We start from the raw sequence: 16,116 nt of genomic DNA, 5'->3' as shown, positions 1-16,116 counted from the left end.
CTTGAAGGGTACTTTAAGAAGAGCTGTGACTGTGTAGTAATTGGGGAATTCTTTGATTCTCATCAGCTGGAGATTTCTGTCACATAATAGCCTCTTATTTCCAATACTCCTCCAGAATTTAAGACCTTCCCTATCTCTGCCCCAAGTCATGCACTGAAAACAGAGTAATTGCCCAGTCAGATTTCTTTCCATGTTATTTTAAACAAAGATATCACTGTAAAGTCATTACAAGTTCATATGCAATCTGAAGAACTACAAATTTTAATCCATAAATGTGAAACACTTGGCTATGCCTTTACCACATGGCTCATCCCAGTAACTGAAGCAACCCAAATACAATCATCTTCCAGACTATATATGTTATTGCACCTTTTGGCAGTTTCCACATCTTATCATTCTTGCAACAAAGTTCCTGGGGACCATATCTCCATCAGCTGTGGAAGTAAACATCCATTTTTCCTTCCAGTAGCACTGTGGGAAGGGCCCTGTGGGAATATCATGACTTCTGCAAGGCTTGCAGTTCCACTCCTGGTTAAAACACAGAAAAGTCTCTCATCTGCCTCCACAGCCAGACAGCATCAACCCAGGAAAAAGCACCTACAGAATCCATCACAGGACTTTCTGTGTGGATGGCAGAAGAGCTGGATCAAAACTCAGGTAACCTGTTTTGTGGGGTTTTTCCCCCAAGTTTCTTACAGAACAGTGCTACAATAATTTTTAAACATGTTTAATGACAACCTTAATGAAGCTGTGACTGGCTTTCACTCTTTAGTCATAAAAGAGGCCTAATCAGTACAAATACATGCACCTCCACAAATTACTACCTGTGTTCTCATGTTGCAGAGGTCTACACCTGGCTTCCTGGTTCTCCAGCTAGCACTGGAGAACCATTCATTCCTCATGGTAGTTGCCAGTCCCCTTCTCCCCATCTCCTTTGCTCCACGTCCTTCCTGGAGGTTACAACCACACAGAATTCTGGCAGATGTAAATTATTTGCTCTCGCTTTGAATGTCTTAAACTTGTGCAGAGCTTCATTACATAGCATGTAGATGAACCCATTTTATTTGTTTATTTATGTGTAATAATACATATATTATATAATTATATAAATTACATATATTATATAAATATACATAAAGACAGGGAGAGATGTCACGTGACCTGTGGTTGGCATTTGCAACACCAGGAAAAGAGAAGATGAACATTCTGCTGTGGAAACACACACTGGCAACTACTCAGTCATATAATAGTTGCAGGATATCACAGCCTCTGGCTGGCCATGCTGTAAGTAGGCTGGAAGCACACACTATATAATAGGGAGAAGGCAGACCTCTGCAGGAGGCTTCTTTGCCAAGGGGATGATAAGCCCTTTCAGGCTCAGAGACAAGTAGATTTGCAAGGCCTGAAGACTGCAAGCATTGGAGAGACAAAGGGCTTTCAAGAGGAAAAGAATATTCAATTTAAGATGCTAACTGGCCACTTAGTGACTGAGAAAGACTGTCTGCCTGTCTCTGAAGCAAGGGAAGCTTGAGGACAAATGGATTAGAGTTCAGTATTATTGACTCAGTCTCTGCTTGGTTGGTGAATGGAGGAGGAAGGCTTTCCAAGAAAAGGAAACATCATTGTCTCCAGGTCTGAATCTGGTAACACCTGACAATGCCAGGACCTTTATGTAATTATTTTCATTTATGAGGGTCAAAGAGGACAGGTTTCTTCACTTTGAATGCACCATCCCCTAGGTCATCTGAAGCTTCTCCAGAGAAGGCAGTCCCATGATAGATTTTTATATCTGACCTCCAGGCCATAGATGAAGAGTTCCATGAATGGAGACTCCATAAGAGCTAAAAAACCTGAAATTAAAACCATAAATGAAGGACTTAAACCTGGAAATTCCTGACACCTAACCAAGGGGAGTGTGGTATGAACCTACATCCCTATACCCAAACCCTGCATCCCAGGGAATGGGAAGAGAGAGGCTACTGAACAGGACCTGGCCATGCAGCAACAAAATGAGACATGGTTTCTATTTGTCAGATTTTGCCAATACTAAAGGCTTACCAACCCAGACTCACAGGGAAAACTAAGGGTTGGCAGTTTACCCCCACACTTACACGTACAAGACAATCAAGATACTGACTTTGGCTGATTAACATGTCCCTTGGCTAAGCTAAGCTAAACTTGGTTTGCTTCTTTATCCTTTACCCTCCCTCCTTAGCTTCAATTACTTTTTCCTGTCTTCTGTGTGCTTAGTCTTGATTCTTAGTTTCTATCGCTCCCAGTCTGTGATTGCTCTAGCCACTTCATGCCTCTTGCAGTATGGTTTCCTTGCCTAATCTCTGGCCACATCTCTTAACCTAGGCCTTGCTACTACCCTTGACCTTTCCAGCACTTGCATTTGGCTTTTCTTGACTCCAGCACCTGGCATCTGGTTCTAATCAGCTTGGTCCTAACAGTTGGGACTAAGTGTCTTAATGTCATGATAAAACAATAGTTTCCTCACAGAGACTATCATCATCATTCTCCTATACGAGTGAGGCAAGTGAAATTTTCAGTGACAATCTTACCTATGCTGCATCCTAAGTCTTGGTTTAGCAATCACTGTGATGTGCCTTTAGCACTGCATGTGCATGCATGAAAAAAGCTGCTTAGATTTTTATTTGGATTTAAATCTGAGTTAATAAATATTTTAAAATGACAGTGAGTTAATTAGAGGAAAATGCATAGAAAACAAACTAAATCCAAAACCAAGCACAGTGCTCACCATAACCTTGACCTTAAGCAACTTTCTCAGATTTGTTTTGTTCATGCTCTCAGTATCCACCTATGATCATGCTAAGCAAAGGGGAAACCTAACGCTCTATTTGCAACATATACGCTGAAATACTAAATTAAGCCTTCAAGGCCACTTTTCACAAATTATTTCATTCCATGCCCCAGATACGCTTTAACATTCGTGTCTTTTCCCCTCAAGCATTCTTAAAATCCCGAAGTTCTGCAGTTGCTCCTTCTCCCAGCCGTGTTTGGCTCCTTTTGCCCCTCTCTCCCTCCTCACACATACAGTGCTTCCACGACAAGTAAAACTATGCACACAGTAAGAGTAAAGGAAGCTCTCATTGCTCCATCTCCATCTTGACATTTGTTTCAGCTATTTCACATGCCCTGTAGCACCCTTTCACTTCCCTGGAGCACACTGGCTCTATCCCTCCCAGCAACTGACTATCCACGACTGTCACACACATTTCTCTTTTCAGAGCACTGAGGAGGATTCTTCTAAAGGTACAACAGTAGAGGGGTCCCCACTCATGTAAAAAGCCAATTAAAGTTAAATGCTTAACTGCCATCTGTGCCTTTAAGAAAAATCTCTTAATTTTCCCCAGCGATCATTTTTTTTCACATGGGACCAATTTTGCTGTTATTGCTTAGGCAAAATTCCCATTGAGGTCCACGGGGAACTTTGCCTGAATACAAAATGTGAAGCAAAACCCTGCACTTATTTGCATAGGCCACAAATCACAAAGATCATGTCCTGATGCAAGTGATTTATCCTACATGACAGCTGGTGCAACTGGGCTATTTTTAACCATGATTTGTTGTAAAATATTTCATTATATTTACCATTAAAAAAAAAGAGTCAATTGATTTTTTTTTCTTAAACTGGATTAGATTGAAAGATTCTGGCTGTTTTCCAAACCCATTAATTACTAAATGGTACATTTTCAAAAGAAATGTTAAGCTATAAGTAGTTCTTCTGGAGCCAGTTAGCTCCTAGCTAAAATCAATTAAAGCTGGTAAAGATACATTTCTATGGTCAGGTCCCAAATACAGACATCTATATTTATAGCATAGTGGATGCTGGCAAAATCCTGCAACACAGTTGCAGTTGTACTAGCAAAACCGTGCTTTTACTGTATAGCTCATACAGGGGGTAGTAGGTGGTTTTATTATTCAAGGATAAACCCAGCTGTGTCAGTAAGGTTGTACTCACACTATGCCCTATTTCTGCTATAGTAGCCTCGATTTTCTAGCCCCAAAGAAGCACTCTTTAGCCTATGGGATATAAAGGCAAGGCAGTTTAAGCTTGCTTGTCACCTGTCAACCTGCCCCCCCCGCCCCCCCCGTCCAGCTCATTCCCATTTGTGTGGCCTTGCAGGGATCTGGGTCATGGAAATGATCCAGAACAGAAATAATTCTGGGTGGGAATGAGAGGGAATCCAAAAAAACAAAGAGGAGCGTGTTCTTTTCAACCAAATCACTTCCTTGCACTACACAATGCAGAGGGCACTTCACAGCGTGAGAATGGTACCCCTGCCAAAGCGGTCAGTGACTTTTAAAGTGAGAAGTCCTTATGCTACAGACACTAGTGTGCTTTAAGCTTCTATCTGAATGACTCTAGTGCCCAAGCAGCACACATGCCAAAGCTGCTGCACTGAGACTTGGCCTGCTGAAGCCTACAGGAGCACAGAAAGTCCTGCAGGCAGTCAGGGAGCTGACAGGCAGTTCTCCCTGCCCTAGAAACTCCACAACAACTCTGACAAGCATATGCAACCACTCGAGTACTTTAAGGCAGGCAGAGAAGGGTATGTACACAGTATACGAAGAACATGACCATGTATGTAAGTTGCAAAGCGGTTTACCAGAGCACTTGACAATCTCCAGGCATTTCAAATTTGTGTAAGCCAGCACTGCAGCTAAAAAAACAGAATCAAGAACGCAGCTCTGCTTTCTTCCCACCCCCAGCTATTCCTCTGGCCTTATGCTGGCACAAATGCTGCTTGGCCGTGTGGCGAAGCAGATTGGGAAACCGATCAAGCTGAGAACTAGCCTGGGATTTTGGCACCACATGGATGTTATTACTTGTGAGAGGACCACCCTGCCTATGTAATCAGTGGGCAGCAGAGAGCCAGCACGGCCCAGCAGATGGAAGGCAGGCCAGCTGGGTCTCATTCAGGAGCAGCCAACTTCTTGCTTTCATCTGAGCTACTCAGAGACTCGGCTGTGAACAAGGAGCTCCAGTGAGCCCCACAGCATTTCTGAACTCTGGGGGGGGGGGGGGGGGCGGGGAAGTGCCTGGAAGCCCACAGAGCACAAAAATCTGTAAAAGCAACCCACGATGAAGTCTAGAGCAAGAGGTCTGGGAATGGGAGGTGAGAAACTTTCTTGAAGTCTCCTATTTGCACTCATTAATATAACATGCAATTTTTCTTCAGGACTACCAGTAAGTCAGTCCCATCTAGTTAGGAAATGGGCAAAAATGGGGAAAGTTAGAGTTGCTCACTTTCACCAAAATACATCTGGGCCACTAAATAAAGGCATAGTGAATACTGAAAGACTCAGAGAGAAATTGCAGTTTTTACTTCAAGATTGACAAATTGGCAAATTGTTCTATTAAATAATGTAGTTGTGCTATGTACATTAAGATGGTATTTAAGAGTAAATTGTTGCTGTTGTCTAAATTCTTTAAGGCATTAACTTTATAAAGAAATATACCTTACTGAACAATAGCATCTTTTAGTAAGCTTTATAAACAATGCAACTATATAATGTATTTTTCAAATGTGTTTATTTTCAGTACTTAATAAAAATCTGAATGAAACATTTGTTGCTACACACTTCAGGATGGGACAGGCGGGCAAGTGACGTTTGGATGAAAAAGCTGTTAGACCCCAAAAGAGAGCATGCACAGCTCAGTGAAGGTTAGGGGAAAAAAAAATGGAGGAGCAATAGGCAAAAAAAGGAAAGAAATTAGAGAATGTGAGGAAGGTGACCTCAAGCCAAAGAAGAGACCGCCACAGAAGAAAGGAAGAAACAGAGGGCATGGATGTGTGTTTGTTTCCCTGTTTGCTTTTCTTAAAGAGACAAAGGTTATCTCATTAACTCTAGAGTTGAAGAAACAATGACCTTTGGTGGAAGAGGAAGGCTTCACATGAGGGATTTTAAGTGGCAAGGGAGGCTAGTTATCTCATGCTGTTCACATCATCCAAATCAGCAAGTCACACTCAGAGAGGGAGTAACTATGTAAGGTACTGGGTAGGGTCTAAGCTTTCTTATGGTCTGTAGGCAGCCAGCGTTAGGACATCATCAGCCACTGTAGCACAATCCAAGTGTGGAGAGCTGCGGGCAGACGATGGAAACTGGCTGTTGTGCAGTCAGAAGTCACTGCTGGCAGCTTGCCCTGGCGGCATGTGGCCAGTCTCCCCCAGCCCTCATTAGCTGCTCCTGGCTTAAACCCTGCACAATGATCCAAGGTTAAAAAGCATGAGGGTAAGATCTTATCCGTGGAACAGGCTGGTGACAAGGCGAGAGGTAACCTGGTAGCCAGTTCCTCTTGTCACGGACCAACTAAGCTCCCATGAGGGCAACAGGGAGCAGAAGCCCAATTTGTTCCCATCAATTTAGGGTGCTAAGCCTCATTTTAGGTGTCTGGGTGTCTAGATACAGCCTGTGTAAACAGTTCCCTAACAACCTCAGATTGAGCAAAAGGAAGGAGCAGTAGTTTCTCTTACATTCAGAAAATCCTTATCTCCACAGAGAAAAGGGTTGAAGTTTGCAACAACATGTAAGTCATAGTAAACACTTTGACCAATGTAAGCTATTTTTCCCATGCTCAGATATAAAGCAATTAGGGGAAAAAAAAATCAAATTCTTCTAATTCCTATGGAAACAATAATTTCCTGCAGGCACTCCCTAAATAAACTCTTAGGAAAATCAGTTTTCTCCACAGCTACAGCTGGCTAATCATCATATGTCAGTTAACATTTTTCTGGTTTTCTTGGAGAAAATACTGTGATCCTTTATATTCTCTCAGTATAATTCCTATCAACGGATGAGCTCAAATTGCCACCACTCAGGAAGAAAGGAATGCAAATGAGGAATACCAATTAACCCCTTTATAATTAAAAATATCTCTATCTATTATAGTACCCATTAGTGATACTCTAGTTAATGGTCTGTCAACATTTCCATTAGACCTTTTCCCCCTGCTCCCACACAGAACTAAATCCTAGCTAATCACCTTGACTATACCTCTATGGATTTACACAATGCATATACACAGCTCAAATGAGGCAAAAATATAGATTTCTCCATTATCTTGAGCCATTACATTCTCCTAAGTACCTGTTTTCTAATGTATCATTCTAAATACTCTGTACTCCAACTACACTGAATAATTTTGCATGACAATTTTTTTTTAAGTGTTACAAATACTTTATGTACAAAAAACCCCAAGTAATTGCAAAGACCCATCCTAAATATACACTGTAAAAATTGTAGAGTGAAGCTCTGTTTACAGCACATTCCTTTTGCCCAATATACTTCACATTATACTTCACTGTTTTACTCTAGATGTGAGACGGGGTAACTTGGTGCCATGTACTGTAGTACCTAGAAATAACAGGGTGAATTAAGGACAAAGCTTCAGCCTTAATAGCTTAAGATCCCCTAGCATCCTTATGGTCAAACCACATTCTCCACACTACTGTAATGTATTTTTTTTTTGTGTCAAATTCGTTACAAATGTATCACATTTGTATATATTGTATTTCTTAGTCCTTTCAACTCTCAAAATACACTTAAGCATTTTACAGTATGCTCATCAATAACCATCCTCAGTTATAGTGCCAGCATTACTAGGGAGAATAAGAACTCTGTAACCGATACCCAGAGGGAAAAAGGGAGAGGTATACAACATGAATCCTAAGCTACAGTTTAACCCTGATTTTCACCACAAGATTTCTTAGTAAATTAACGATAGTGGTGTTTGGTATCTATATGCACCTTAGCACCGCTTTGAGCACTGAGCTTGCACACAGCAATTCAGCTATGCCAGGTTTTCCTGGCTTGTTTATAATCCTCAACTAGAGGAGCCATAGCTCTGATGAAAACTAATTAAATACATCTTGTACACAGACTACCCTTCAGAAACAAAAACTGCACTCTGCTCACCAGAGTTAAGTGAAGTTTAATACAGTGTGACTTTTGTTTGGAATTACTGTTCGCAAACTCTAATTAGACCAACTGAAAATTACTCACATTTTCTATATTACAGATGATAAAATACTGGTTGGAAAAACTATGTTTTTCATGCTCAGTCCACAGGCATAGAAACCAATGCCACCACATACGTAAGTGCTAGAAATACTGCTTTCTGGCAGCCCTACAAATATGTCCTTAGTTTCAGAGACTGGTTGAATTTACAGTTCCTTGAATTCATGAGGCTACTCCAGTTCATGAAGTCAGAAGTAGACAGAACTGCTTGTAAGATCAGGCCTTTTGTAAATTTGTAATACCAAATTTGCTCAATCTATATTTAAGAATTCCATTACTTGTGGCATATTTTCAACATTAAAGTGCTTTTCTTTATCACCTAAACTGCATCAAGTACTTGCTAAACTAATCCCATCCAGAAAAGAATAAGCAACAATGCAATGGAAGTTACAGTTCACATCTTTCAGTGTAAAACTCCTGTAAAACTGAACAGCCTCAATTTCCTGGAAAATGAGCCTGGCACCACTAAAGGCCAACCACAGAATTACATCTTTCTGTGAAACAATCATCTGTCTGTAGAACAGCCCCAAAACACCAACTAGCTTTTTGCCCAGCCATACCAATAAGAAAAGTAAATTATTTTTTTCATAAGTACTCAGCATTACACATAATATCAATAATGGTGTGTCTAGCATTATTTCAGGGTAAATGCACCAAATAAACGAGAATAGCCTTGTCCGCCTTGAGTTTACACATTAAAAGGCCTGTTACTCTTATTTTCTGGAAATATTTCAAAGCAAAAACCTACAAACAACTAAGACATAGGCTATGAAAACAGGAAGGGTGAAAAAAAATTAAAAAAATATGTTTATATCAGCTCCATCATGCCTAGAGACAACAATAAACTCTGAATGGGATTCAGGCTTTTTTTCCTGCTATCAGTGGCATTTTATTTGCTGTGATTACAGGATAAATAAAGCACAGGTGGCATTAAGAATAGAGATTTGATGCAACTGCTGTTACCCATCCAGGTATGAAGAAACCGCAACACAACCTTATTTACAAGAACCAGTCAAAGGACAAGTGAATGTTAAGGGGGCACCAAACAGAATCAGATCAATGAGAGATTCCATGTGGGAAACGGCCCTGCCTCGCTTTCTAAGCTAAAAAAACAGTGCAAGACAGGAGATGCCATCATTTCCAGAAGCAGTGTGCTAACAGGCAGGAAGTGAAATGCAGTTTATATTATTGCACGCTTGACTCAAGTTTTCCTACCTTTCTTGATATGCAACTTGTAAAAGGAAAGAAGAGATTAAGCTTCTGCCCTGGAAGGGGAAGGGAGAGCTGGGAAAGCACAATTTAGAGTATTTGTTGACTTGAGACAGAACAGATGACCCCAGAGCACAATAGATCCTGTCACCTAAACACAGCAATGAGACATTTCAAAGACTAAATATCAACCTTAAATAATTAATCCTTTCTGAAATCCCTGGGAAAGAGGATCAAAAGTATGAAGTAGACTTGTGGTTTGCCTGAACCTATTTCTGATTTCTAAGATCCAAAATAGAATCTTTTTTGAAAGCCAGACAGTCACCCTGATGAAAGAAATTACAAATCAGCACATTTCCCCAAAATGTTTTGGCTTCTGTGAATCAACATTTTCCAACTGAAAAAGCATTTAATTAAAAACACAATCAGATCCAACTTAAATGAGGCATAGGAAGCCAGGAAAATCTCTTGAGCAGGATAAAGCCACGTCCGAGAGACATCTTTCACTTAAAATAACAATGGCGACTGTGGAGCAGTGGACAGAAGTTACAGGCATTTCTGAGCTTTTTATTCTTAGGTGCCATTAACCATTTTTGACCACTAAGATATCAAAAACAATGATTAAATAAGCAGCACAGTCCAAAAATTAGACAGTGATATTTAGCCCTTTCATTATCTAGATTAAACTTTCAAAATACTTTCAAAACAGATGGCATTGCGTGCCTCTACCTACAGATCTACATAGATCAATTCTGATTCAACACTCAGAGTATGCTTTTCTTAACGGAAATTTCATCCTAACTTACACATTTTACAGGAATATAATGGCAACGTTTTTTCCTCCATTATCAGGAGAATCTCATATCAGTACTGTTTCAAGGCTTTCTAGTGACCAAAGAGAAATTTTAACAAATAGATGTTTTGCCAGAATTCGGGGGGGGGGTGGGGGGGGGAAGGTGGGGGAGATTTTGCTTCTATTCTAACCCAAGAACAGCAGCAATAGCACATCTCTTAAAAAGGTTCCATTAGATAGATATCCTATATTCCAGTCATTCAAACTATAACATGCAGTCAAAATAAAAAAGCCTTCCTGGGCATGGAAAATTCAAAAGTCATTGCCCTACTGTAAGCTATGCAAACAAGGTGGCAATGGGCACTGAATTTCTTATTTTCCTTTGGCTTTATAAAGGTGAAAAACATTTACTGCACAATTCCTCTTTCACAGCCTCCTTGAACAATGTTGTTGTTCCCTACCCAGCATACCTATTCTCAGATTATTCACCATTTGCCTCTCCCTTTAGGGGAAATGCTGTCCTTTAGAGTTATTAGAAAAATGGGTGGCTTGAACAAACAGAACTTGGTCCAGTGTGTATTGAATTCAAGGTACTGACACTGAGACTGCTTTGCTGTGAACTGGATTAAACAGTCTTATCTGGGTATGCGAGAGGAGCAGAATTGCAAGCAGTTTTCCTTTACATCTTCATAGTATAGTACTGCAAGCAGTTACAATCATGGGTCAGTGGAAAACGATCTATGTCAACTAACAACACTACCTATGTTATCCATCCAAACAGGTAGATCTCTCCAGGAAATCAACACTATGTGCCCTTCTAGGATGATGAGGTTGCCACTACAAACCTGTTTCCCAAGGAATTAAGGCTATTTTCATAGGGTTTGCTCCAGTCCCTCTAGAGTGATCTTCTAGATGTATCAATTTTTTTTCTACTTGAATAATTACATTGTAGGTCTTCAACATACCACAGATGGAGCCTGCTTTCCCTAGTGCAGTATAAAGAACAAATGTGAAGAGCTGGTATTGTTTAAAGGCTCCATAGCATACAAGTTGATTACACACACAGAAAAGAGATATGTGATGAAAAACAACTGCAGATTCATTTTATTATGCAAGTTTCTTTTCAGCTTTGAATACCTTAGTTAATGCTCACTGCAAGTCCTTTGACGAGCTGTTGTTGTGAATATTGCTGAAAAGTTGCTCAGAGGTGTTCTGACAAAGCATTCTTAAAATTAGAAAATACCAGCTTGTTAAGCTGAAGAGCTTTTGAGGCAATATGAAACTGCAGTAGAAACCTGCCCAGTTAGTGGCAAGCAATAGGGGAACTCAGATCCTTGAAACACTAGCTTTAGGGTCCATGACAAATTATCAGGCATACCACCACACAACTTAAGGTTCAACAAGGCCAAGTGCCGGGTTGTGTGGCAACGAAGCTGGTGAAGAGTCTGGAGCACAAGTCTGATGAGGAGCGGCTGAGGGAACTGGGGTTGTTCAGTCTGGAGAAGAGGAGGCTGAGAGGAGACCTTATTGCTCTCTATAATTACCTGAAAGGAGGTTGCAGAGAGGTGGGTGTTGGCCTCTTCTCCCAAGTGACTAGTGACAGGACAAGAGGAAATGGCCTCAAGTTGCACCAGGGGAGGTTCAGGCTGGATATTAGGAAAAATTTCTTTACTGAGGGAGTGGTGAGACACTGGAACAAGCTGCCCAGGGAAGTGGTGGAGTCACCATCACTGGAGGTGGTCAAGGAACGTGTGGACGAGGCATTGTGGGACATGGTTTAGTGGGCATGGTGGTGTTGGGTTGATGGTTGGACTTGATGATCTTACAGGTCTTTTCCAACCTTAGCGATTCTGTGACTCTTTTAGGGCTCCCATCTATTCTATTACAAAGATCACCAGAAACCTTCTGGGCTGCTGTATAGCCACACACAGTAAACATGGCACTTAAATCAAACTAAATCCTGATTACCTCCTCAATCCCACAGCATGCTGTAAGAATAAAGACGCAAAGCTAATCCCACGTCACACTTAACTGGTAGCAAGTGGATGACGTCAAGTTTCGGCACTCTGCACAATTGATCAGCATTGTGCTACATCCTTCACACACCTTGAGGAACTGTTCAGGTGACTGCATTCTCCTCTGCATAAGACTACACTGTTGGTTTTGGTCCTTTGCATTACATTTGCGATCGTTTGTCCTCCATAAAGTTTTGCTGACTATCTCTGCACTACCTCAATTGTCCATAGTGTTGAGAAGTCAGATCTAATGCCTCCACATTTCTCTCTCACTGCTTCTCCATCCGCTCCGATTTATGCAGACTTGCCCCTTCAGCACACCATGCAGAAATATTTAATAGGATTTTTATTCCTGCTTTCCAGATTGTTAAAAACAAGGCTAAGTAAGTAGCACAAAATAAATAACACCACATATTCATGTATAGGAGCACCCCCAAAATAGTGGCTATGATCTTTGTCATCCAGACAAAACAGAGAATTTTGTGAGCCTTTATAAGTTGCCAAACACCAGTGGACTCAAATTTTTCGCAGCAGTAAGAATGATCAGCAAATTTCACTGAAAGCAAAATCCCTATACAACTCGTGTAAACAAGAAAAGAAACAAGTCCACTGAGTTTTACAGCTCCAACATGTTTTTCTCACATAGAAAAATAATACAAGGGCTAAGAAAGCTGCATGGGAAGTCTCCAGATGCCTTTATGCCCACACTTCTCTAACTTAAAGTCCACTGGCAACCTCAACATAGATACATCATAATGGGCATGGTGGTGGTAGTTGCTGGTTGGACTTGATGATCTTACAGGTCTCTTCCAACCTTAGTGAATCTGTGATTCTGTGATAATCTTTAGCAAACGAGGCCTTGAAGTTTCTCATTTCCATAATTTAAACAAATCTCAGGACTATTCTTTGGTGGGATTTTTTTTCCTCAGTCATTCCTGTGCCTCATAAACAGGGCACCAAATAGTAAAAGGTGATGTGAACTCTCTGCCAGAATAGCAGAGAGTGAATGAAAGCGGCATTACTGATTTTTATCTTCTGCTTCTCATTATTCATCTGTTTCATGCCTCTTCAGTGCCAAGATAGTTTAACATTTCTGATGCTTTGTATTTTACTGAGATTTAATTGCAAATAGCTTCAAGGGAGGAGAAAAAAGGCAATAAAAACAGACACGGGCTAAGGGATTTTTGTTTAAACAGTAAATGTTGTTGCTGTACAGTTTAAAAGAAATTAACTGGGAGGGTGACACAAAGGATTGAAAACAGACTTGACTGTTTCCTGATCTCTAGCTGATGAAGGTCAGCGTGACAAAGGTTAACATAACCAGTGCAGATTATGTGTCTATCTCCCAATTTTTATGGTTACAAATATGTCCTTCCAAATAATAAGGGACACATGCTTTGAAATAAGACTGACTTTCATATTAAATAAGATACAGTCACTGAATACATTTACATCTGCTAATGTGGAAGAGTTTTACAAATATAAATGAGAGTATAAGAGGATTCCCCAAAAATGGTCTCAATAAATGGAGGAATAGAGCAAAAAACTCTGCATCTAGATTGAACCCGAGCAGTGGGAATTAACTGAAAGTAATATGATGGATTCATACAGAAATACTAACAGCCAACTCAAGAAAGCCCCTTTTATTCTACTGGTGGTCAGTATGATGTACTCAAGTACTACTACTAGACACTTAAAAAGTAATACATGGGGTGATATACGGACATTGATGTTTGATGTGGAGTTACTACCATCCTCTGCCCCATAAGCACAGTAAGCAGGCTAATGTGACTGGCCCAAATCAACTTGTATGTATCATGATAGCATTGACTCACCTGAAGAGCACAGAAATCCTTTCCCTGGTATAGATTTCCTACTAGGCTTGCTTCCCTCTGAACAATAATGCATGATCTGAATATCCATTATAACATTTTAAGCTCCCTTGTAGGCATACAGGCATATGACAATTGTCTCACAGGCATCCTAATAGCAATGTCACACATGTTCTTCTGCACTCCAGCACAAAGTGTTTTCTATCACGTGCAAAATCCTGGGAGCCCCATCTTAAGAGTCTTGTTTCTGATGAGCCTGACCACCCTGCCCAGCTCTCAAGGAGACCCACTCATTGCCTTAACTGCACATTCTACAAGGAGCAGAAGTGTGTAGATTGGAATACAACTCTCTATGTGACCCTCCACTGCTGATCCTGCAGATAAACCTCTTGAGGTTCTCCTTCACCTGTACAATAAACCAAAACCTAAGGAACAGCAAGACATTCCTAACAACCGCCAATTTCCTGGAGTTTCCTCACTCATGTTGTGGAACAAATTGCAGAGGCTTGAAAGAAAGAAAGGCTACCACTAGGAAAGTGAGGGGGTCTCTCTGCTGGACCCAGGTTTTGGTCAGGTTTTTTTGTGACAGGCTAGGTAGGAGGAACTACTTTTCCAGCAGATCCCTCAGGGAAACTCTTAAATCAGAAGGGATAGAGTAAAGGATGAGGCTACTAGCACAGACACTCTGCTACACCACATGCAGAGTACAAGCAATCGTGATGAAGGGTAGTATGATCACATCTAACATTAGGACTACAATGATTGCTACAGAAATCGATCTACTCTGAGCTTGTCTCAGATGAGACAGCTGCTTTTACTGGATTCAAGAAAGGCCCTTCAGAACTGTAACTTGCCACCCTAGAAACAAGACCTTAGCTGTGGGACAAAGTTATCCCAAATCACTGCCTTCCCCCAAGGGGTTTCAGATTCCTTGGACAAACAGTTGTTTTTTATTATTTAGAGTATTGTTGCTCAGAGGGCACCTAATCTAATTATCTACGGAACTTCAAGTCTGCGTAGTACAGTTTCCCTAGCCTGTGGTAACATCTCTAACAACAGCTTTTGTTTAAGTTATCTTCTGTTGTCTCAGCAGCAGACTCCAGTCTTTTTCATTTTATTTTTATATACTCAGGAATTGTACATGGCTTCTGCACCTGGAGGTTTTGAGTAATCAGAATAGATCAAAATGTCTAGTGGCTAAATTAAGTCACAGTTATTAAACACTACCAATATTTGAACACTCTTAAAATATTTTGCATCTATTCATCTATAATTCTGCTACTCATTAATATTTCAAACTTGACTTAGCTTTTCTGTAGGTCAGATGTCTGACCTTGTGCTAGGTGTTTCTGTCGGTCAGGTGTCAGATACAGACTTAGACTCCAAACTTCCCATTCATTTACTGGACAAGTGGCATTCGTGACTACAGAACACTTCTGGAAATCTCTACTGGCTACTGCTGCTGGGTGAGACAACTGGCAGCAGGCTAAGAACTAAGACCTAGAGAAAACTCTGTTTGTGCTGATTTAAAAGTAGTTTCAAAATTGAACTATTTTTAATAGTTTGTTTGTGCTGATTTAAAAGTAGTTTCAAAATTGAACTATTTTTAATAACCCTTCATCTATTTGAAGCATAAATCTAAAGCTGTTAGATGGCCTCTTTCTTTCCTAATATTTTCTGAGTTGTGAATCATCCCTGTACTGAAGAACAAGAATCAGATCTTGCATGTCTTCACACAGATTTAGCAATTTTACAATAAACCTTAATCCATTTTTTGCTCTCCCGATCTTCCTTCAGACCCAAAGCGGCATCTAGCATTGCTGTAATATATAACTGCTCTAAAAATATATTGCTGTAGGCAGCAACTCTAACAGTGAAGACCTGATGGAAAGCCACCAGTCCAGCCCCCGCCACATCTCATTTCTGATCATGCCTTCCTTGCTCTCTACATCAACAGGAGCAAGGTATATGGAGCTGCACCCACTCACAGTCTTCCTTAGATACACAGTGACTTGCCAAAATGTTATTTACACTGTCTCACATGCCACAAAAGTTCATAGCACTCTTGAGCGGATGGGTAAAAGATGAGGGTGATAAAGTCTGAAAGAGACTGTGCAGAGGGACATGCAACAGTAATCCATGCCAGTTTTAATTTACACCACGTAATTTTCTTCCTGCATTTTGAATCTCAATGCCAACAGTTTGGTACTTTAAACTTACT

This window comes from Gavia stellata, chromosome 11 (assembly GCF_030936135.1).
Source record: "Gavia stellata isolate bGavSte3 chromosome 11, bGavSte3.hap2, whole genome shotgun sequence".
Taxonomy (NCBI): domain Eukaryota; kingdom Metazoa; phylum Chordata; class Aves; order Gaviiformes; family Gaviidae; genus Gavia; species Gavia stellata.
Note: the sequence above shows the minus strand (reverse complement) of the source record.